Source organism: Octopus sinensis, linkage group LG13 (assembly GCF_006345805.1).
Source record: "Octopus sinensis linkage group LG13, ASM634580v1, whole genome shotgun sequence".
Lineage (NCBI taxonomy): Eukaryota > Metazoa > Mollusca > Cephalopoda > Octopoda > Octopodidae > Octopus > Octopus sinensis.
Window position 1 is genome coordinate 61,530,958 of NC_043009.1, and position 26,602 is coordinate 61,557,559.

The 26,602-nt window shown below is 36.5% G+C and overlaps 1 protein-coding gene across 6 annotated transcripts in view; it reads left to right on the top strand.

The window, feature by feature from the left end:
- Positions 1–900: 900 nt before the first annotated feature.
- The window catches only part of LOC115218519 (probable global transcription activator SNF2L2), a 104,456-nt gene continuing 78,754 nt past the window's right edge, over positions 901–26,602 (top strand). For 5 of the 6 annotated variants that reach the window (XM_029788385.2, XM_029788381.2, XM_036508430.1 and 2 more), the window contains exon 1: positions 901–996. The gene's annotated coding sequence lies outside the window, so the exon portion shown is untranslated. Of the gene's footprint in view, positions 997–9,059; positions 9,239–26,602 lie in introns of those variants that run through there. The other variant, XM_029788382.2, reaches the window with a different exon arrangement.

Here is a 26,602-nt window from a genome sequence, read left to right on the forward strand (position 1 = left end):
ATATATATATATATATATATATATATTATATATTGTTATATTGTTCATATGAAAAATTTCATTATAATTCTGAAGTCTGGTTATAAAACCTTGATGGAAAAATTTGACCATTATATTTTATTTCTACATATTTTCTCCCCATCTGCCTTGAACAAACAAGGAAACATATAAAGAAGGAAGTCTGTAGTTTAATATATGTCGATTAAAAAAAAGAAATATTTTCAGCAAATAGTCTTAAAATGTAAAGAAGTAATTTATGAAGGAATGGTTAAAGGGAACGAATTATTACAGGATTTTAAACAGATTTACGCAATTATAACGTGTCACTTTAGCTCTATTCTAGTCAATTCTTTTCTCCCCTTCCTTTTTTGTTCTCCATCTGGAGATTACCAGACTAAATTTACAGTTTGAGGCAAAAAATAAAACTAAATAGAGGAAGGAAGTAGCTTTATTCTTACTATTATCATTATTATAATTTTGAAATTAAGAGAGGATGAGTTAATTAATCACAAAGCACACAGACACACACACATATATATATATATATGTAAATTTATATATATATATATATGTTTGTGTGTGTGTGTGTGTGTATAAATGATTTCTGAATCCCCAATTTATTGACTGATTAATTCTAGTTTCGCTTGAGCCCCTTCAAAGTTTTGAGCTCTTGCTGACCGGCGACAAGCACAAAATATATGTATGTGTGTTTATCAATAAAAACGGTGTGTTTATGAATTTCGTGTCTTCACACTTATAGGCGTATGTGCTGTATGTGTATGTATATGTGTGCGTGTGTGTGTGTGTTTCAGCGGAGCCACATCGGCCCAGACACATACACACACACACACACGCATATACGCGCAAAGGCAGCAGATAGAAACACATGAGTTACACACTAACACACACACTAATTGACGCACATGCGCAATTTCATATCCTATGCGATCATGGCGTCGATGGAATGACTTTCCTATTTCATTTTGAGGATATTTGGTAAGTAATGTTTGTTTCAAATCGATATACAGACTTAAGAAAAAACAAGTAGAAACATTGACAATTCAGCGGTGCCCGGTCTTATAAACTATTGTCCAGTCTGACATTTTTTCCTTTTCAGTTTTTCTCTGCACATAAGACACTTGGAAAAAATTTTTTTTGTCTCCCTTCCTACCTCTGTCTCTTTCTCTCTCCTCTTTCTTATTTATCCTTATCTTCATTCCCCCTCTCTCTTATATATCCTTATCTCTATTTTCCCCCTCTCTCTTATTCATCTATCTCTCTTTTCCCCCCTCACTATCACGCCCTTTTCTTCCTATCTCTCTCTATATTTTCTTTTTTCTCTATTTCCGTTTCTTATCTTTGTCTCATTTCTCCCTTTTCTTTGTCTCATTTTTTCCTCTCATCTCCCTCAATATATCTCCACATCTATATATCTCTTCCTCTTTTTATCCTTTGTCATTCTCCCCTATCCCTTTCAGACCCCTTTACTCCTTTATTCTTTCCGGTGTTTTGCTGTTTCCCTCTCTCATACTTTCTTTTCCTCTCTTAACCATTATTAAAATCTATCCTCTCACTCCTCCCCGTCTTTCTCTCTCTCTCCCTTGTGTCTCTTCTCCAGCTTTGTCTCTACTTTCCTCCCTTCCTCTCTCTCACTCTTTCTTTGTTTCATCTCTCCGTCTATCCTTTCCTCCCTCTCTCTGTCTGTCTCTGTCTATCCTTTCCTCCCTCTCTGTCTGTCTCTGTCTATCCTTTCCTCCCTCTCTCTGTCTATCCTTTCCTCTCTCTCTCTGTCTGTTTCCGTCTATCCTTTCCTCCCTCTCTCTGTCTGTTTCTGTCTATCCTTTTCTCCCTCTCTCTGTCTCATTCTCTCCGTCTATCCTTTCCTCCCTCTCTCTGGTTCTTTGTCTCGGTCTATCCTTTCCTCTCTCTATGTCTCATTCTCTCCCTCTATCCTTTCCTTCCTCTCGCTGTCTTTCACCCTCCCCGTCTCTAACCTTCCCCCATGTCTCTTATTTACTTTCTCTTTCTTTCCTTTACTCTCTTCCTCACTCTCTTTCTGGTCATTACCTTTCTATCTCTTCCCTCCCCCACTAATTCTTTCATCTCTCACCTTTCTCTCCTCACTCTACTTGTCCTTCTCTTCCTCTTTCACTCTCACTCTCTCACTCATTACCCTTTTCTTTCTCTCTCTATCAATTCTCCATCCTCCCTTCTTCTCCCTCTCTCTCATTATTTATCATTATATTCGATCTAGCGCCTTCACATCTCTTCCGTTAAACCCACCCTTCCATCGTTCCATTCCAATCCACCTTAATCAAATACCCACCTCCTCTCCTACAGTAGCCCCACCAACTAACCGGCCGCGACTCCTTCAGATCGAACCTTTGCCGTTTCGATCTTCTTGACAACGGTCGTTACTCTTATCCCCCTCCCTATCTCCACTGTTGCTCTCTTGTGTGTGTATGTGTGTGGTATGTATGTATCTATGCATGTGTAATATATATATGTGTATATATATATATATATATATATATATATATATCATACGTAAGACTCCAGTAATCATTTATAAAACGACTCCAGTCGAACATCATTACCACCAGCCACCAGGAGGGGACGACCAACGGACTCACTCCTACCTGGTACTTCACAAACGTGTTCTAATAGTTGCAGCAACTAAAGCTGGTTACTTTGTACTTTGTCACTTGTTATCTCTCACACCTCAGTCTTCTGGCTTTTGTTTTGATGACTGATTTTCTCTCTTATTCTATCTATCTATCTATCTATCTATCACATACAAATGTAATATGTATATATTTGCATATATATATATATATATATATATACATACATACATATATACATACATAATATATACATATATATATATATATATATATACCGGAGTAAACACATAAATGTGAAACAAGGTGGAAAAAAGAGTACTCAAATATATATATATATATATTATTACATTATATAAAAGGGCTTAGTAAAATAAATTACTTTGCCACATACTGAACTCATTAGAAATAGTAGCTAAAAAAACTTTTTAAAAACTATATATATATATACGTGTGTATATATTTGTATAAATATACACGTGTATATACGTGTGTGCATATATGTGTGTGTATATACATGTGTATCTGCGGTACACTACACACACACAAATATTCAAACAGCTCACATTAATCTCCGGATATATATATATATATAAGAAAGAGCGATATATCAAACTGAATTTCTCATGACCAATATCTAAATTCAACATCAGTTATTCCCAATAAGTTTACAAGAATCCTGTGTGTGTGTCTCTATCTGGCTGGTCTCTGGGAAGTTATCTGAAGTTAATCCGACTGTTAGCTAACCACAGCTGTCAATAATAATAGTTACACTATGACAATAATGTCAATTATAGCATAACGAAAACATCAGCTACCGACTTCCGCATACATCATCCAACGACCCCCACATCATACACTTCACTTCAACGTTATAAAATACCCCCTTATATCTTTTTGTACGGTATCGACTACCCCACTACTGCTGCTGCTCATATATCTTACTTCTCATGAAGAATCCAACCCTTATTTTTTATTATTATTACTAAAACATCGCCTTACCCACACATCAGTACTATGAAATCAACTAACCCCTCAGACATCTCTATCAATTCAATTTATACAGTCATGGGGAAATTTGCGGCCCGTGGGACTGTCTAACATGCGGCTCGCTTTTCGTAACCTGAAATACTCCCTTTTCATACAACAGTAACTGGTACATTAAATATCCCTGCTCAAACATCACCTACACACCATACATAACTATTATAACATTAACCACTTCCCCATACACCAACTCTTTATAATCACCTACTTAATTGCCATACATTTGTAGTATAACATCAACTGCCACCCATACATTATTACTTTAACATAAACTAGTCTTAGTAAGGCAAACTGCAGCCCGCTGGACTTTCTGAATAAGCACGCCTAACGAAAAATTTACCTTGAATTTTTCGAGAGCCCTGTCTCAGGCAGCCCGCTTCTCGAAAAAGGTTGCCCATATCTGAGATAGACGATTCCTCTACTCATTAATTACCGTTAAAACAAACTACCCCTCACATCACGAACTCGTTTCCCCATACACATTTTATTATAACATCAATTACACCTCATACATGTCTACCACATTAACCATCAACTACCCTCTTCATACATTACTACTCTAACAATACTGGCCTATTCTCATTCATCACCATGGCAAATAACTCCCCTTCGTACCTCACCATTATAACAAACTATCCCCACATATATCACAACTGTACACACAAAAACTATAGCATAAACTCTCCCATTCACTCACATTTACTGCTCCCCACACATCAGTACATCAACTATTCCCCTATCACTACAAATCAGCTATATGCTCACATATATACATACACCACACATATCTCACTTCAAAATCAACTACCCCTCCCAACAAATATATTTACAACATTAACTATCTCCCAAACACATTACAACTACCTCACACGCACACTGTTACACCAACTACATCCCATATACACCACCCTATGTACCATACAACATCCCCTACCTACCTACCTACTTAGGGGACATCTGAGGGTGCTCGTCCTATTAGAAATAACAACCAACTATCCCCCCAAATAGCACCCTACTTTTTACACGGATAAAAGGAAGCATCGCATAATGTAGTCATGAACTTGGATGGGTTGGTCGCGGCTAGATCGCTTTTGCTCCTCACATGGCTACTCGGTCAGGGTATATTTAGGGCTAAGCACATTCTCTAACATCAGTTTAGACTCTCCCGCAGGCTATCGTTACTTTCCTCACTGAAAATCCAGCCGAATAGTCGAGCTTCTCATAAATACATGTTGCTTCCCGTAATAAACGTATGTTTTATATAATATAATATATAATAATATAATCTAAGGAATTGGGAATCGATCCCCAGCCAGCTAAGATTGCGGCCCGGTTTCCATTTCCAGTTAAATATATTTCACCCCAAGATCTCAGTCCTGTCCTTTAGATGCATGTATATGAATAAATTCCATTTCCCTGTGTACCTTTAAAATGTTGAGGTTTTGTGTGCCTGTAATAAAGGAAAGAGGTTTACATATCGTAACCCTAACCTTTTTCGTTTCTGAACACAAAGGAAGCAGTAAAAAAAAACGAAAAAAACCTCTAGCTATTAGAAATAATCTATAAAATAAATTGTTTGCTGAGAATGTGTGTGTGTATATATATATATATGCGTGTATATATTATATATATATATATATATATGCGTGTATATATATATATATATATATATATATATATATATATATATGCGTGTATATATGTATACATATATATGCGTGTATATATATATATATATATATATATATATGCGTGTATATATGTATACATATATATGCGTATATATATATATATACATATATATGCGTGTATATATATAATGTATATATATATATATAGATATAATATATATATATATATATATATACATACACGACGAAATCAGGCTTTGAACCCGTTTCAGCTCCCAATTAGAATGGCATTCATTTCCGCTTCTCATATTTTGGGGAAAGGCATAAACGTTACAACAGCCTGTTTTCTGTTAGAAAATATCTCAAGCTTTTCAGAGGATTTTTTTTAATTATCCATTTATCTTTTTTTTGCTTCCCTAAAATTCATATGGTTTATATATTTTTTAATTTTTGCTTCATATTAAAACATTCTTTATGATGTATAAATATATATATATATATATATCATATGAGGAAAAAATATCTTGAAAGTCTTTCTTGTTTTATTTATTAACTTATTAAATTGCGCGGGTAGAAGAAGACTTGTTTTCCTGCCTGCTATTTTTCTCTTCTGTCTTTCCCCTGCTTTGCCTTGGCTGTGTATGAGTAAGTTTTGCGTGTGTGTCTGGTGGGAATGTGTTTTGAAAAGCCTTGCTCTACGTACTGAAATGAAAATGGGTCATCACTGACTGAACTGACATGAGTGAGAGCGTGATCCGAACCAAAGCTCTTTCTCTTTCTATCTCTCTCTCTCTTTCTATCCACTTCTCTGCTTCAACCACTGTTAACTACTACCACCATACTATTTCCTGCTATTCCTACTCCTCTTTCTTCACCTTTTGTTCTTCGTACGTTCGCTCGATCGCACATTGTTTTTTCATTAAAACATTTACTAATTTATACAAGTCATGTGTGTGTCTGTATATACACTGCATTATATATATAAATATATATATTTATATATACCTACATATACATATATATATATATATATATATATATATACACATACGCACTCAAATGCATCATATATTATATACATATATTTTCTATATATATATATATGTATATTTTAAATAAATAAATATATATATACACACATAAATATATACGTGTGTGTGTGTGTGTGTATATAAAATTTATAATGGAAAATATCCGAGAGAAGCCCGCCCGGGGTAAAACAATTTAGCGTGTGTGTGTGTGTCTGTGTGTTCTATACAACAGAAACCGACGAAAATGGGTCAGGCTGAGATATAACCAATCGGCACGTTTTTTTTTTCCTCCTATCCTGCTTTTGTGTTGGTTATATTTATTTATCACACACACACATACTACACAATTATATATATTATATTATATTTATATATATATAGGCGCAATAATAGGTAATATATATTTAATAGATATTTTGCTTCGTGAGATCTGAAGTGTGTTTCAATTAATTGAGGGAAAAATACTGTGCGACGGGGAACCCAAGTTACAGCAGAGAAAAACCCTTCACTTCTCTGCATATAGAGAATAATGTGGTGATAGTTAGTTATAAAGTAAAATGCACCCTAAAACATGTTAGAAAGTAGGGGTTGGTGGTGGTTTATTATTAATAATTGTAATTATATTTAATAATAAAAAAACAAAAAGGCCCTTCCTCTACCCACTCTTAAAGTCAAAGTGAGTGCCGAGTCGCTTCCGTCGATTGATTTGTCTTTCTCAACCATGTGATATGGTGAAAGCTCTCTGTGTAATGTGTGTTTGTGTGTGTGTCGGTTTTTCAGAAATGTGGCCAATATGTTGGCTCTGGTTGCTGACTGTTTGATAAAGAGATAGCGACTGAGTGCGGTAGAGGCAGAGAAACAGCTCGATATATAGTGTAAAGTATGGTGGTGGTGGTGGAATGGACTGGGAGAAAGAAGAACCGATAAAGAGAAGAGAAAATAGCAAGATTTACAGGCACACACACATATATATATATATACACATATATATATATATATATACACATATATATATGTATGTATGTGTGTTGGTTAAATGGAAAATAAAGATTGAGCGTTGTTGGAGTAGATTAGTAAACAGTGGTGATGGTGGTGGTGGGGGGAAAGTAGGTAGAGATAGAGTGAGAGTTTGTTTGTCGGCAGCGAGGGGGGGGAAGGAAGAGAGAGATGTGCTTGCCGATAGACAGAGAGGTAATAAGAGAGGATTGGTGGGAGAAGTAGCTAGATAGAGTGATGGTTAGTACGGAGTAGTGGGAGGAAATAGCTAGATAGATGTTATGCTTGGTTATATAGACAGCTAGATAAATAGGAAGGAGTAGTAGTGAGAGAAATAATAATAGCTAGAGGTAAATAGTGACGAATAGATGGTAAGTGTTGGTAACTGGAGATAGCGTGAGTGTAGTGTGTATGTATCTATGTAAATATTATATATATATATATATTTCGTATTACTCCTTAATACATATTTTACGAATTTAGTAAGGGTGATCGAAGAACAGTATGAGGGAGTAAAGTATGTAAGATTGTTAGGGAGGCGGTAATAGCTTGAATCATAGGTAATGAGTGAAATAGCTTGCTTATTGCCGAATTAGAGTGAGTGAGATATCGTCTGCAAACACTAGAAAATATGAGTGAGTGAGAGAAGGAAAGAGTATAATAACAGATTGTAGGTGAGATTTTATATGAGGGAGAGAGAGAGTAAAGCTAGATAGATAAGGTAAGACGGTAGAGAAATATTCTGAGTGAAAGGGTTTTGAAGCAAGAAGGGAACGTAGAAATGTGCTGAGTGACAAGATAAAGAGAGCGGAATGGAGACGTAGTATGGGTGAGAGAAAGAATAGTCTGAGTAGGGAATGTATGAGAGAGAGAGAGAGAGATTAAGAAATATGTTGCTGGGAATTGAATAAATAGTTGTTAGAGAGGAGGGTGTGTTCACATAGAATAAAAAATACTATAAAGTATCTTGAGTGAGAGTTGATTAGAGATAGTTAGAGAGGATTATCTACCTATCTATCTATCTATCTATATATATATATATATATATATATATACACATACACGTACATATATATAATCTCACCCCTCTCTATCTCCAATGTGTATTGTGTGTGTGTGTGTATATATATAGATATATAGTGAGAAGCGAGAGAGAAATAACACTATATTATGATAGAGAGGTAGGATGATAGGATGAAAGAGACATCAATCAAATAGAGTGATTAATGAAGCATTAGAAATGAGAAATATAAATAGAGACGAGGAGAGAGATAGCATTGCTTGTAGAACTGGTAAGAGATAAATGAGGGTGCCAAGGAAAAAGATTAAAAGTAGTGCTGAAAGGAGGGAGAGATAAAGAGAACATTAGCGAGAAAGAAGTGGAAAGTGAGAGATTACAAGGAACGCTAGAGAGAGAGGATATATAGAGTGAGGGATAGAGGAGGAGAAGAGAAACTCGATTGGGAGAGGAGGAAAGAGTGATAAAAGTACGGAGAGAGAAGGCGGATTACAGAGTATACAGAGAGAGAGAGCGAGTGGATGTTAGAGAGTATATAGAGAGTGAGAGCGAGTGGATATTACAGAGTATACAGAGAGAGAGAGAGAGAGAGAGAGAGTGTGTGAGTGGATGTTAGAGAGTATATAGAGAGAGTGAGTGAGTGGATATTAGAGAGTAACAGATGTATAGAGCGGGGGGGTTAAGGAGAGTGCAAGCTAGAAGGAAGGGTGATTAAGTGAGTGAAGCTTGCCTGCTGCTTGGCTGGCACGTCGGGAACGTAGTACTAGTTTATAATAAAACACCAAGGTTGCCTTAGTCGACGACCAGACAAATGGTGGGTTGAGTGGAACAACACTTTATACTACTGTTACTGACGACGACGACGTTGCTTCTACCTTCTCGCTGTGGAAAGTAAGTTTGTGGCTTGCTTTGACTTTTTTCTATTTATTTATTTATTTTCTGTTCCATGTATCTCTCCTCTCCTCTCTTCTCTCATTCTGCTTTTCTTTATTGTCGCCCTTAATAATAAGAAGTGGAGGAGCAGAAGGCGGCGGCGGCTTGTTGCCGGCTTGTTTTAAACGGTGATCACAAGAGATCTGTGACAGAAAACGGTCATTTATTATCATCGTCACCAACAAGTACCACCACTAGCACACGAACATCAACAACAGTACCACTAGCATTACCGACCACCACTACTACCAACTAGCACCAACACTACAATCTCCTATCTCATCTGTCCCAAATTGACCTCTCTCTCTCTCTCTCTCTCTCTGTTCCCTCCATGTTGGTCCTCCATGTGATGATGTGAGCTACATAACAATGTTGCATGTATACGTGCGTGTGTGTGTGTATATAGTGGGGTCTATCGAAACAGGAATATGTTTTAGCAAAAAAGTCTAAGTACGCAGATTGATTTTATATTTTTTTACAAACAGTCTTGAGACAGAGAGAGAAAGAGAAAGAGAGAGAATGAGTGATGTAGGTAGCAAAAAGCAAGACTTAGATATATTTAATATTTAAGGGGTTGAAAAGAAAGGACTGATTTCTTTTAAACGAAAGATGTTAATGAACAAGGGTGCCGGAGGGAAAAAGAAAGCATGTTTTTTTCTTCCTCTCTCTCTCTGTAGCGTGGTGGTTCTATGATTTAGTCGTTTTGATTATTTACAACGAATCTCTTTATATATATATATATATAATATCGCTTCTCTCGTCTTCCTCTCACTCAATCTTCTCACTCTATCGCTATTTCTCTCTCTTTCACTTCCTTTCCTCTCTCTCTCTCTCTCCGTTTCTTTTACATACTCCCATCCCTCTCTATCCTCCCACCCTCCGTCTCTGTCTTTACATACTCCCATCCCTCTCTATCCTCCCACCCTCGGTCTCTCTCTGTCTTTATATATTCTCATCCCTCTCTATCCTCCCACATTCTATCTCTCTTCCTGTCTTCCACCTCTACTATCTACCCTCTCCTCTCTCTCTCTATCTCAGAGAGAGACAAGTACTATGTATCTGTGTCTCTAAGTTCAACGAGTTCTTGTTTTGTTTATTTAAGATTTTCTTGAGTTTTTCTTTTTTAAAGTTTCGGGGGTCTGTTTTATTGTTACTCAACTCCTCACACATTCCGTACTTAAATATTGTGTGTCACATATTGGGAGCAGTGGGGGAGGAGACTATTAATTATTATTATAATAAAAGAAACCATTATTATCAATATTCTCCAAGTATATTTTGTTAAAAAAGGTAGGTGAGGGTGGTGATCGCGACCCGAACGAATGGCCTTACTTTTCAGCATGTGCCCTGCAAACCGAGGAATATACAGCTGAGAGAAAGCACTCTTCTTGGTAGTCATTGTGTTCCTGGATCTGTAGGGTTCCTTGATTGGCCCTAGACGACGGGCTCCTTTATGGGTTTTCATCATATATATATATCTACATTGTGTATTTTTTTTATTCCATTTCATTCGGGGTTTTTTATGTACCCTCCCTTAACTTTATTTTCTGTAACCTTTCCATATAACAATAATACCTCCTTCTTCATTCGCCCAGTTTGTGGCAGAAATAAAGAAAATATTATCAGTTTTAAATTTGCAGACGGTATATGCAAATAATTGTCTTGATCGTGTGTATTTATGATGTCCCTAATATAATGTTGCCATTTGAGTCTTAAATCTGAACTAAATTCTCTCGCACCCCCCTCTCTCTCTCTACACACACACACTTATTATAATGGTTTTGAGTATAACTCTGAAGATCGATCTAGATAAATTCAATATACACATGTTAAAAGTGATCATATATATTTCACTGAGAATTAACACAAGCACACACACATATACGCGTGTAAATGTGTGTGTGTGTATATATGAGTGTATGTATGTATATATAATATATATATATTATATATTTATTTTATATACATACATATATATTACATATATATGTTGTATGTGTGTATATGTATGTACGTATGTAAGTTATATGTGTGTGAAAGTTAAAGGAGAGAGCAGCCATGCCAATGAAACAGTACAGTTAGATTTAACAAACCGCCTTCTTTCTTGCTTTTTAAAACAGCTCAAAATGAAAAACGTTGCTCATTTTCTACACTTCTCATCACCCCAATGAATTACACAGTACATTATATATACTTATATATACACACTATATATATAGTGTGTGTGTGTTCACAGAGTTGTGAAGGTATGCAATAGGCAAGCTTTTCAATGAAAGCAATGCTTTGCTACTTTCACCAAAGAACGGTTTCTCTCTCTCACACACACACAGGCGCTCTTGACTTGGCTGCCTTGCTCTGTCTCTTGGCTTTTCTCGACGAAATATCTTTCCATCAACTCGACTTCTTAACTGAAAAATTAATTATTTTAAGCTATATATTTACAAGATTTTATCACATACACACACGCGCACAAGACTATGCTTGTATGTATGTATATATCTTTATATTTATATGTATATATATATATATTTATCGACTTATTGCCGTGCCTTTGCGTACAGTCATTCATACACCGTGTTACGTATCATACATATATTGTTGCTGCTGCTCATTGTTGGTTCTGTTTGTTTTTATTATTTACCGCGATTAATATCGCTCACACATTTCCATCAACAATCGCACACACGCATGCAATTATCAGAAGATACTCCCCTCCCACTTTAATTACAGTATGTAAATTAATTACCAAAGCTTGGTAGAAAACTGTATATGCGTGTACACGCACAAACGTATGTATGTGCGCACACACACGCACGCACTCGCGCGCGAAGTCGATGATTCATTCTTCTGAGCTACTCGGAGTTTCTCGCAATATGCTTGCTTGTTCGGGTTTTTTCTTTCTCTTATTGCGCAAAACTCCGAGTTGCCACAGAGTGAATCATCAACTTTTATACAAACATATAAACTCTGATTTTATTGTTAGAACCCTCTTATTTTTCTCGTTTTGTAACCCCCAAACGTGGTGCGTGTGTGTAATCACGCACTCACGTTCAGAATAAAACGTTCCATGATTTTAATAATAATTATTAAAAAAATTATTCCCCCAAAATATTTTTTTAATCTAAATTTTCTTTTCATAGGTTTTTTACCTATCTTGTTACTTGTAGGTAATGATCTAAGTTACAGCAATAATATCTAGCTTGTTTAGTTTCCCAGGTCAGCTATGTCTGAGCGAATCTACGATCAAAGGCATTCCAGAAATGACAATCCCGTCCTCCTCTCGTGCTTTGTGTATCTAGGACTACATTCTCTAGTATGTGTTTGCCCTTTCGAGACACCTTAAAGTGTAATTTCGGTGCTATTTCAGGCAGGTTCAGCGACCACATAAAGCTCTCTCGTTGGCCAGTAATACATTATAATAATCAACCACACTAATTATACATGGTCATGGAGATGTTTAGCTTATATCATCATTATCAAGAATGACTTTGGCTGGACAACACAGTGTCTCTCGCCTCAGTCATTCATTATGTGATATACAATAGAGAACAGAACCCATCCGAAAGTTTGTTGTTTGTGCGTGGCATGGTGGCTTTTACAGTTGGACGCTTTTCCTCTCACCAACCATTTCCACTGAGATGTGCTTGGTGCATTTTATCATGTCACCGGCACTGGAGGAATTGTTTGCGATAGGAATATCAGTTTTTCTTCAGAAATACTGCTGTCCTTATCAATGTATACACGCACGCACAATTATACAGACATTTAATTGTGTTTAGAGTTCCATTTATTGTATAAAAAGGTTACTTTATTTTTCAGAGTTATTGGAATATTATGAAAATGAATCCTATTTCTGCCCACCCTTACACACGCCCCCTTTGGTCCCTTCGTATTAGCTGTGAGTGGCTGTGTGGTAAATAGCTTGCTTACCAACCACATGGTTCCGGGTTCATTCCCACTGCGTGGCACCTTGGGCGAGTGTCTTCTACTATAGCCTCGGGCCGACCAAAGCCTTGTGAGTGGATTTGGTAGACGGAAACTGAAATAAGCCCGTCGCATATGTGTGTGTGTGTGTCGGTTTGTCCCCACCCCCAACATCGCTTGACAACCGATGCTGGTGTGTTTACGTCACCATAACTTAGCAGTTCGGCAAGAGACCGATAGAATAAGTACTAGGCTTACAAAGAATCAGTCCTGGGGTCGATTTGGTCGACTAAAGGCGGTGCTCCAGCATGGCCACAGTCAAATGACTGTAACAAGTAAAAGAGTAAGGAATTGGTTAATGTTTGGTTGTAGCCTTAAATATAAAATCAAGAAATGTGAGTACAAGACATTAGGATGTTGGCTTGGTATCACCATGGTTACTAGATGATAAAAAATTTAATTTTTATCATATTTAAATAATCTTGTTTTGTCCCTTTGTGTTCTGAATTCAGTCCTTCCTCAGATCAATTTTTCTATCTTATCCTGTAGTTCATTGTCAATGAAGCAACAGCCAAGTACTTGTTTTGGTTAATGCTGTTGATGTCTCTGATGATGACTGTCGGAAGTCTTGTTGCTTAGCCCCAGGCTATGGTCACTGATCAAAGGCACACTAGCCATACCCACTCACTGATGTGTGCTTCCCTCTTTCAAGAAGGTAGTGTGATATGAGAGAGAGACTTGCTGTTATTTCTAGCTAGCTGTACAACCACAGAGAGGTTCATGTCAGACGTGTGTCAACCGTGTTCCCACACCTCATTCTAATAAACTGTTCTAAATATGTTTTATCTGTTGTACATAATAATGGTCAAAACAATCACTGTTTAGGGGGTTCAAAGCTGTGCTCCTAAACAAATGATGCATTGATGTCTTCCTCCAGTATTGATCAGCTTTGCAGGGTTCAGCTAAAACAATCCATTTTCTTTTCATGTTCAAAGTATTTTAAATAATTATTGTCATGTAGATTTAAGTGCAGACATGGCTGTGTAGTTAAAGAAACCTGCTTTGTTACCACATGGTTTCGGGTTTGGTTCCACTGTGTTGCCTGTTTGATAAGTGTCTCCTGCTACAGCCCTAACTGACCAAGGTCTTGTGAGTGGATTTGGTTGATGGAAACTGTTTAAAAGCCCGTTGTGCACATGTGTGTGTGTGTGTGTCTTTGTGTTTATGCCCCCATGTCGCTTAACAACTGGAACCGGTTTGTTTACATTCCTATAACTTAGCAGTTCAGCAAAAGAGACTGATAGAGTAAGTATTAGACTTCAAAGAAGTACTGGGGGTGGGGGCAATCCATTCAACTGAAACCCTTTAAAGCAATGCCCCAGCATGGCCGCAGTCCAGTGATTGAAACAGTAAAAAAGTAAAAGAAAGCTGGATTGATTATGTTTTGTAAGACTTCAAGTTTAGGCTAAGATCCTGCTTTTGTTGTATGGGTGGACAGATCGTAGGAAGTGATTTGATTGATTTACTTGTGTTAGGTAGAGAGCCGATATGTTGGAGTGGCTGGAATATTGGTTAGTGGCTCCTTCAGTAAGCTCAGAATGTAATGTAGAAGCTGAACTTCTATTAGTTCAGCTATGGTTAAGCTATCATACTCTGCTGGTTGATGAAGTACTGTGTTGACTGCGGTGTGTTAGCATCGAATGGTTAAAAACTGGGTTGTCATCTCATCACAGACAACACCTCTGTGTTCATTGACAAGATTGATTAATATAATTACCTCAGTCTGCTTTACTGTAAAGAAAGAGTGGAAATTCTTCATTTGTTCCATTTTTTTAGTTTCTTTTTTTTATTGCTTAGACAGGAAGGAAAAATAGATGCTAATAAACCCAAGGTCTAGGAGACAGGTGAAAGGAAAGGTTGGCTGGAGGAGAAAACTTATCCACAGACCAAAGACCTGGCTCAAATATTTGCAATGGAATTCCTCTAAAGACACTCATGGACAAAAGGGTAGTACCAAACGACAGATCAAGTCTGCTACCCAAGAACTGAGAAGGCAAAGAGTTGGAACAAATATTGTCTGTGCCGGTGGCACGTAAAGAGCACCAACCGATCGTGGCTGTTGCCAGCCTCACCTGGCACCTGTGCCAGTGGCACATAAAATGCACCCACTACACTCACGGAGTGGTTAGCATTAGGAAGGGCATCCAGCTATAGAAACACTGCCAGATCAGACTGGAGCCTGGTGCAGCCTCCTGGTTTCCCAGACCATGGTCGAACCGTCCAACCCATGCTAGCATGGAAAGCGGACGTTAAACGATGATGATGATGATGATGATTGAACTGCATTTATCCAAATTATCTAACAATTTCTTCAATCCCTCTCTTTGTTTTATTAATCTTGAAAGAACAAAAGGCAAAAGCGACTGTTTACAATGATTTCCAACAAATGGAATGCAATTGTTGTGAGGGTAGATTGCACAACTACAGATCACATTATCTGGAGTTCAAACCTTGTAGCTAATGAAGGTACTCTGCTTTTCTCAGCTCAGTTTGCCTAACTGACAGTAGAGATTAAGAAACTCTCTCATTTCATAATTGAATGGTAGGCATCCAGCTGTTTGGAAATATTTACTCTTCTGGCAATCCACACATGATGTTATGTTTTTGTTTGCCTCTGAATGGCTTACAACAGGTACCATTTCCATTTCAAGCTTTACACACAATTGCTTCCACCCTTTAGGGAAAATGATCAAATTTTGAAGAACAACCTTACTCATGTTAGATTCAAAAATGTCCACCATCTTGTACAAAGTGTCATGGTATGTTGGAGTTCGTCTATATTGAGACATCTGCCCTCCTGGGTGGGATGATAGTATATTATAAATTTTGTTCTTATGAACATTTTACTAATGAAATACCAGCTTACTATAGAGAATCTTTGTCTTTTCACAGTGGTGCATTGTGCCTCATCATGATGCTGCCTATTTTGTGGTTATTTGGGAGTTACCTGAGTAGACCAGCAGTATTTGTGGTTGATTGATGACAATACTCTATTGGTTTGATCAGCTCTGACTCTATCACAGGAGAAGCTGGTTCTAAGAAGGCTACAAAGGAAATTCAAAATGAACATAGTGTTGATACTGATTTTAACCCTTTAGTGTTTAAACCGGCCAAATCCAGCCCAATATATTCTACATGTTTTATATTCAAACTGGCAATATCCAGCCTCTCACTCCTAACCTACAATGCCATTCTGAAAATTAACAATCACATCATTGAAACCTCAAAGCTATAAGATAATGCATGATTAATTCAAAACAATTTGAGTGAAAAATTATTACATTTAACAGAGTAATCTGAACACTAAAGGGTTAAACAACCCTTTTCATTCTAAAGGATTTTATTAATGATGTTTAAAGGTTTGACCTTTCTTTCCTTAGTCTGCAGGACTGACCTGGAAAGAAAACTGAGTCCTGGTTCAGTAGTTAGTGACCTCCTAGGGGAGATCTTGCTGTTAAATTAGTGCTTCTTTGCATTTGTGCCTGTGTTAGCAGTGACAACTTAGTATAACAGTATGAAGAGGAGTAGAAAAAAAAAGCTTGGTTCTTGTTTTGTTAGTCCTTGATATAAGAAGCTGGTGCTTTAGAGGGTGAGTTGTGATGATGTGATCTTTCCCAGTGGAATTAATAACCGTGTGTGTGCAGCTGTTCCAGCCAGGAACTAAAATCTGTTTATTGACTCCACACAATGACACACCTCACTGCTCATCACAACTAGCAGCTTCCTTTGAAGGTGAGCCACTGAAATAGCCTTTTCACAGTTGGTCAATCTTCTAGGAATAGCAATCAAATAAAGTCTTCCTGTCTTAAAAAAAATACATTGGATAATGTAGTCATGTCTGGATAAAAGATATGGGATGGTCATGAGTGAAAGGTCTTTGATTCTAGATTTGTTCAACCAGAGCTGATTTAACCCTTAAGCATTTGAACCAGCTATTTCCAACCCAAATATTCTACCTTTTTATGTTCAAACCAGCCACATCTGGTTTCTCACACCTACTCTTACAATGTTACTTTAAAAATAAGCGATTAGATCTTTGAAATCTAAATGCTGCAAGATAATACATGATTAATTTTTTAAAATGCAAACAAATATGTATTACATTTGACAGAGTAATCTGAATGCTAAAGGGTTAATGGTAAATAATAACTCTTTTGTGAAAAGCACAAGATACCCCATCCTTATTGAGAGAGAACAAGGGAGAATGTTATTGATTCAGTGTATTAATAGTACTTATTGACCATCATGTTATGGAAAACAACGTTAGTTCCCAGCATACTTATTCTCTGTTGCTGGGTAAAAGTGAGACATGTAGACTAAACAGGACCTCTTGACAAAAGCTTGTTTTTTCAAACCATGAGAGTTGCTGGTCCTTCACTTCATCTGTTTGGCCTGTGTTATATTTACATATATATTTTTCTAGTGGTGTTCTCTTACGTGTCTGGACAGCCTGCAAGTCTACAGGTTGTTGTTTAAGGCCAGTCTTGAAGGAGAAAACTGTGTGACCAAATATATTCTGTCCATGAACATCTTGTCTTATTTCTGACATGTTTTATTTACACATTTAGGACAGTTGATATAGACTTAGTTAACAACTCTCAGCAAATATGTCTCTTTTCCACTTGATACTTAGCATACAAATATAAAATTGTACATTGATTACCATATCCTAAAAATCAAGCTGTTTATTACAGTATTTTATGAGACATGTGGCTTAATAGGAATATATTTGCTTTGGTCCTTGTATATTACTGTGTGTGCTTAGTGGGAATACAATTTGAACCCCAACTTTTGCTTATCACTTGTGTTTTATTGCCTCTTTTGTAGCAATGTAGGTAATTTGAACTCAAGGTGGTTCTAAAATTGTCATCCAAATTTCATTCCTAAGAATAAATAAAATATAAATAGATACAGGTTATTGGATTGTTTATAAACAAATTGTACAAGGTGAACTATCTGGTTGAGTGGTTTGGTGGTGGTGGTTGAAAGTAAAATATTAGGTGCTTTAGTAATGGTTGGTCACAAGTTCCCATCCCATGTCTCAGTTTACCCGGCTGCAGATTAGACACAAATTTATGTATTATTCTCTTTAAACTGATAACCTATATATTTCAATGTAGCACACATAGGTGAAATAAATATTCAACACTGGGTTTCTTGTATTGTTGTGTTCTATTTGGCTGTTTTATATAATAAGTGGCTACAGGTATGGCTGTCTGGTTAACAAGTGTGCTTTGCAACTGCACAGTTTGGGCTTTAGTCTCACGGAGCGGTACCTTGAGCAAATGTCTTCAACCATAACAGCTTTGGTTCAACCAAAGCCTTCATTGAAAATTCTGTAGAAACTGTGTGGAAGCCCATCTGAAGGACCACTTCTGGTCTTTGTCCTTAGCTACCAAGTGTTAAGGTCTTTGGTCTAAGGATAATTTTGTCTCTCTTTCTCACCATTTACAAACATCTTCAGAAGTGTTGTGTTGCTCTTTTGTCTTAGAGTCAGTCTCTCTCTTTCTCTCTTCTCATGTATGTATATATGTGATAGCTGGTATTACGAAGGGCATCCAGCTGTAAAACTCCTGCCAAAACAGACAGTGAAGCCTGGTTCAGTTTTCTGCCTAGCCCCTGTCAAACTATCCAGTTCATGCCTGCATGGAAAACAAAATCATTATTTAGCATCCTTTATCCGTGTGTGTGTGGTGTGTGTGTATATATATATTTATATATATATATACATACATACACACACACATACACGTATATATACATATGTATATATAAAGTAAAAGCCAACATTGGCTTGGCTGTTTGAAGCTTGCATCCAAGCATAGAGAATCTTCCATCTGACCCATGCAAGCATGGAAAATTGGATATTAAATGATGAAATATTCAGTAATAGTCAACATTATCTTACTATTTATAATCATTATACCCATCAATGGATGTTTTCTTCCATTAAATTAAGTGGAATGGGAAATGTAATATTCCTGTCATTTTCTAGATAATTATTAGCAATATATATAGGAATTAGCTGACTGAATACAATTTGTCATAAGTTGGGGCTGGATTTGAACATTCGATCATAAGGTTAGTAGGTTTTTAACTTAACCATTTGATACCAACCTGCCTGAGACTGCCTGGTTCTTGTTTAAAACTGATCTACATTGAAATCTTCCATCAAAATTTCATGTTAAATTCTGTTCCAAATTCCAGTTCCACAGTGAGTTATTTTACTAAATTCTTTGTTATCTCCAAAATTAATTTAAACAACGACAGCATACTTCAACCAAAATATGGGAACAGAAAAGTTAAGCTACATCTAATTTTTACAAATTATGATTTAAGATTCAGTTTGTTAAATTTTAGTTATTGTCTCTCTTCATCTCATCACCATTAAATTCAGTTTACATGTAATTTGGGGGGGGGGGTGTTAGAGAAATAAAAGAGGATATTGTAGTATTATATTTTGATCTACACTTTTGAGTTCAAATCCTGCTGAGACAACTATTGATATTTAGTGATCCCCACGAAATTAAATAGAAATTATTTTCACTGAGATCACTAAATATCAATAGTCAAATATTAATTTGACTATTAATTTAATTTGCTTTACCTTTCTTTCTACACAATATACAATTATGTGCCAATATTGCTTATCATGGGACAGACCAGACTATCAGATGTTAGACATCACTGACCACAATACACTTTGCATCATTTTAGCCTTCAAATGATACCATCCTGCTGGCTAGGTGGTGAGCAGGCCAACATTTCCCCTCGGTCAGAAGGGGGACTGTAGCAATGTATAATAAAGTGTTTTACTCGAGAACACAACGCCACTGCTGGTCTAGGAATCGAACCCACGATCTAGCGAGTGTGAGTGCAACAGCTTAACCACTGGACCACAGTAATAGAGAGATAAGATACCTGATATTTTATATTTTAGTATGATTCTTCTGAGTTCCTATTTGAGACAGACCCAGACTTTGTATAGAAGATAAGTGTCATTTACATTTGTTTAGTGAGATCATTTCTTTGTTTACCTTTTATCAGTTCCTGTTGCATTTCAGCGGATGTGTCTTACAGTGGAGATTATTTATCAGAATGTTTGATTCCATCTGGTCATATCACTTTTGGTTATGAAGATGGAATGAAAAAAGAAAAAAAAGTATTGTATTTCGTGTACTGACAAACACAGTTTGAATGGCAGAGAAAATATGCATTGGAATTAACGAATATAATAAGCTGGTATGGTAATGGTCATACTGAGGGCCACCATCAGTTTATTAAATAATTTAAAGAATAGGCACAAACGTGGCTGTGTGATAAGAAGCTTACTCCTCAACCACATGGTTGTGGGTTCAGTTCCACTGCCTGACACCTTGGGCAAGTGTCTCCTACAATTTCTACAATAGCCTCAGCAGACTAAAGCCTTGTGAGTGGATTTGGTAGACAGAAATTGAAAGAAGCCTGTCATATATATATGTTGTTGCTATTATGTTAAACTGTTGTATGTCCAAATTTGGCCAGATGCATTTTTTTTTTCAATATTTATTTTTGCTTGCAATAGCCGGTTCTTTTGGTCAAACTATCGTATTTCAACCTTCTTCAGATGCTAAGATATCAAAAATTGTCAAAATGTAGCACAATGGTTTTGCTATGGAATGGGGAAACTATTTTTTCATCTTCTGAAAAAAGCAACATTTTGGACTTATGACACTTTTGAATAATAGCAGCGATACATCTATATATATAAAACTGAGAATGTCTGTCAGTCTGTCTGTATATGTGCATCACTAAAACTCAAGAACTACCTAAATGATTTCATTCAAATTTTACACATGGCTTTACTTAGAGTCCATGGAGTGTCATGGGTCAAAAAAAATTTTCAACTACTTGAGTAATACATGCCCAGAGCGATCTCTTACCTCTTACACTGTTTCGGTATTATGTGTCAAAAGTGAAACAATAACATCTCTATTGTAATGTGATATAATACTTTTACTAATATATGATTTCAATTACTTTCACTATGTGTGTGTGTGTGTGTATATATACACACACACACACACACACACATATGTGTTTCAGTATGTATTTATTTACATTTGTATACGTGTGTATGTATATGTGTGTATATATGAGTATGTATGTATATGTATATATGTGTATGTATGTATATGTATATGTGTATGTATGTATATGTATATATGTGTATGTATGTATATGTATATGTGTGTATATGTGTGTATATATATGTATATATGTGTGTATATATATGTATGTATATATATATATATTCATGTATGTATCTGTATTTATGTGTATATATATATGTATATATAAATGTGTATATATTTATGTTTGTATATATGTGTGAATGTGTGTGTGTATATATATATATATATATATATATATATATATATAAGCGGGTATAGCTGTGTGCAAAGAAGCTTGCTTGCCAACCACATGGTTCTGTGTTCAGTCCCACTGTGTGGCACCTTAGGCAAATGTCCTAGCTTGTTCCGACCAAAGCCATGCCAGTGGATTTGGTTGACAGAAACTGAAAGAAGTCTGTCGTATGTTTGTCTGTGTTTGTCCCCACCACCATTACTTAGAAACCAATGTTGGCGTATATACATCCCTCTAACTGCTGTTTGGCCTGAGGCTTACAAAGAATAAGTCCCAGGGGTTGATTTCTTCAACTAAAAGGCGGTGCTTCAGCATGGCCACACTCAAATGACTGAAACAAATAACAGAGTAAATATGTAATATTTATATATATGTATATCATCATATATATATACATACATATATATATATATATATATATATATATATATACACACACACATACATATATATGTGTGTATATATATATTTATATACACACATATATGTGTGGATGTATATGCATATACATATTTGGATGTATGTGTGTGTGTATATGTATATATATATATGTGTGTATGTGTGTGTGGATATACTCTTACTCTTTACTTTCTTTTACTTGTTTCAGTCATTTGACTGTTGTGGCCATGCTGGAGCACCACCTTTAGTTGAGCAAATCGACCCCAGGAATTATTCTTTGTAAGCCTAGTACTTATTCTATCGGTCTCTTTTGCTGAACCGCTAAGTTACCAGGGATGTAAACACACCAGCGTCGGTTGTCAAGCGATGTTGTGGGGACAAACACAGGCACACATACATGTATGTATATATATACATATACATATATATGACAGGCTTCTTTCAGTTTCCATCTACCAGATCCACTCACAAGGCTTTGGTCTGCCTGAGGCTATAGTAGAAGACACTTGCCCAAGGTGCCACATAGTGGGACTGAACACGGAACAATGTGGTTGGTAAGCAAGCTACTTACCACACAGCCACTCCTGCTCCTCAGTCAAACCATCCAACCCATGCCAGCATGGTAAGCGGACGTTAAATGATGATGATGATGTATATATATATATGTATAGATAGATAGATAGATAGATATGTGTGTGTGTGTGTATATTATAGTGTCAGGCGGACCAAAGCCTTGTGAGTGGATTTCGTACACAGAAAGTTAAAAGAAGACTGTTGTATATATGTGTATATTTGTGCGTGTTTGTTTTTGTACCCCACCATTGCTTGACAACCCATGTTGCTGTGTTTGTGTTCCCGTAACTTAGCGGTTCGGCAAAAGACACTGATAGAATAAGGTGGTGCTCCAGCATTGCTGCAGTTGCATGACTGAAACAATGCCATTTTAATCCCGAGCAAGGCCCGGTATCTCTGCTAGTAGATGTTCTGTGTGTTTGTGTCTGTGTTTATGTTCCTGTAACTTAGCAGTTTGGCAAAAGAGACTGATAGTGTACGTACCAGGCTTAATAAGGAAATAAATACTGTGGTCAATACAATTCAATTTTTTTTTAAATCCTTCTAGGTGGTGCCCTAGTATGGCCACAGTCTAAGGAGTGAAACAAGTAAAAATAAAAGTAAAAGAAAGTAGAAAAGAATTTAAACACACACACACACACACACACACTTATTCGCGCGTGCACTTTGTTTGATGTGAGAATATCTTGATGTAAAACATATTCTTGATTTCCACAAATTTTCGTCTGCTATGCAATGATTAAAACTACACATCTGTGTACAGTTTACTCTGGGGAATGTTGTGAAAAGATCAAGCTGTACAGTTGTTGTGGATGGCTCCTGTGTGATTGATGTGAAGGGCAGTCAATCCCATTCAAATTGTTGCAAGAATTAAAAAAAAAACATGGGTGACAGGTTGACAATGATGACTGGTGTTTTAAGAAGTGCTGTTGCTATTTGCTTTTCTTAGCCTTAGGTTTGCCCTAATCCAATAGACCTATGATTAAAGGCATTCTAGCTAGTGACCATCCCATCTTATATTCAGGCATAGTATAGTTTTAGATGCATTATTTAAAGTAATGGTTGTCAACCTGTTGTTTTTACACTTTCTTTCTTTCCCTGAATACCATTTTACAAATGCCCCGCCACCCCATCTTTTAAAGCCCTTCCCCTCAGGAAACTGCAAATCAAACAGGTTAATTTTGCACAGTAGCTTATTGTGCTTATGTTCTTAGGCTCTCCCATTCAGCATATTTGCATGGATTAGTGTCCCCTATGTTAAATTTTTATGGAAAATTTTTTTTAGAAATTTTTACTAAAGAAGATAAGGACTTGAATAATGAAACTATATTGGATCTTGGCACATTATATATGCCAATATATACAGTGTTTTACTCATTTTGTAATCCTGCCAAAGATTAAGAAAAAACATGTCCCTTCTGCCCCCTTCTAAGCTCACTCACATTGCTCCCCTCCAAGAGACTCTACAACCCAGGCTCAGAACCACTGATATAACATATCATTCATCATCATCGTTTAACGTCCGTTTTCCATGCTAGCATGGGTTGGACGGTTTGACCGGGGATCTGGGAAGCCAGAAGGCTGCACCAGGCTCCAGTCTTATCTGGCAATGTTTCTACAGCTGGATGCCCTTCCTAACGCCAACCACTCTGTGAGTGTAGTGGGTGCTTTTTACGTGCTACCCGCACAGGTGCCAGGTGAGGCTGGCAACGGCCACGGTTGGATTGGTGCATTTTACGTGCCACCTGCACGGAAATGAAACTACATTGGATCTTGGCACATCATATATGCTAATATATACAGTGTTTTACTCATTTTCTGATCCTGCCAAAGATTAAGAAAAAACATGTCCCTTCTGCCCCCTTGTAAGCTCACTCACATTGCTCCCCTCCAAGAGACTCTACAACCCAAGCTCAGAACTACTGATATAACATATCATTCCTGTTTTTAAATGGTAAGGTGCTATTTGGGGAGCATATGGTTGTTATTTCTAGCAGGAAAATAAACCACAAAGAAAGAGGCTTTATTAAGTAGGTGTTTCTTAGTATCGTTGATTAGGTTAATTCTATGAAGAAATAGGTTTTGTGAAAACGTTACTTATGACAGACTGATTGGTGTCCTGTCCATGAATAATTTCACAGGCAACTTATCTCGTTTTAATGTTATAGAATCTAGTTATAAAAACTGTCATTATGAGCTTCTATGACTTAATTCAAACACTGTTTTATCATTTGTATGTTAACACTAACGTTGGTGTCTTCAGATTAAACACAAAACCAATTTTTGTGGGGAACTATTTTTCCATTGTTGTTGCTACTCTCATAAAACTCCAAAGATGTGAAACAACCCCTCCTCCTCACCCCCATACACACACCACAAACCACTGCTAAATTTAAACTCAAAACCACAAGGGATGAAACCAACAATTAAAACTTATTCAGTTCACACTATTTCAACAATGTTAGTATGTTATAATTATAGTGTTATGCAAATATATTCTATAGTAATTTTTAATTCTAATTTATCTGAATAATATTTTATACCCATATTTTTGTTTTCTTTTGAAACCAGCAATAAATGCCACTCATTTATGAAGTAGGATTGGTGTATATTGTTAGCTAGGTAAACTGAGGCATGCAGGACCATGTATGTCTAACATAATAGCTGTAGAAAGATTTGATTTAATTTTATTCAATTCAATTTTTATTGGCTCAAAAAGCAAAAGCAAGGCCATGTAGGGGGACAGGCAGTTATGTACAGGGAGGGTGGTCATACAAAGAGTTCATGCCATTTTGGTCAAGAGAGACTGAACCGAGCAGTCGTCCGCATCTTCACCATCTCGTCCGGCAGCTTATGATCATCGGCCAAATACTTAGACCTTTGGTCAAATACTTAACCATTTGGTCTTTAACTTGTGTACATGCACGCGCGTGCACACACACACACACACACTTCTTTAACACAATATTTAACTATCTGGTATTCATACACTCACACCATCATTTTACTTCTAACTGTACGGAAACCCAAAATGAAATTCTGATAATCTGGAGATTTAATAAATAAGCCAGCTAGCAATTATGTAAACCAACAATTTAAGATACAGTACCAATAACAGATTATACGATACCAATAGCAGACTATACAGTACCAGTAATAGATTATACAATACCATTAATTGTATATTCATCACTAGTATTAGTATACAGTACCATCAAACAATGTATGGTGCCCCTAATAACTGAGTGTACAATACCAATAATACAAATGACACATAATTTTAAGGAATTCGTACCCAACAAATGTTGCATTTCACACTTTAGAATTTGTTGACCACCAATGCTGTTTTTATCTGATATATGATGTGCTGTTGTTCTGCTGTGGGCCTAATATATATTCTACGATATGCACGAGCACAGGACTCGTGGTTTCACATGATTTTAGTGTTAGTAATTAATGTAATAAATAGTATGTGACAATTATGGAATATCCAATACTACATTCACCACACAACAAAGAAATCGCATTAGAAGAAATGTCAGATAGTTAGTAATTTGTGACTAAAACAAAACTCAGCAATTATCCATGCAAACTATAACAAAAAGCAGTCTTTTTTTTTCTTTCTAATTATTAGGACATGTACAATCATTCTAATAGGCTGGTGCTCTTTTTTTGCTCTATTAGAATTGTTTGTTGTAACTGTATTAGTTGAATTGATACATTCTCATCATCTCCTGTTTCCAAACTTATCTTCACTGCTGTTACCATTATTATTGTATGAACTGTTGTTTTTGCTTAAGTGAAGGTTTTGCAGTTTTCAGCAGTTATTTTAAGTTTCAAATTCAGGGTCTCGAGATAAATCGCTTGAGACTCTATCACAGCACCCTGTTGTATAGTGAGTTAGAACGGCAATAGGAGAGTCTTGCAATCACTGTAAGGCAATAATCTAAGGTTCATTAA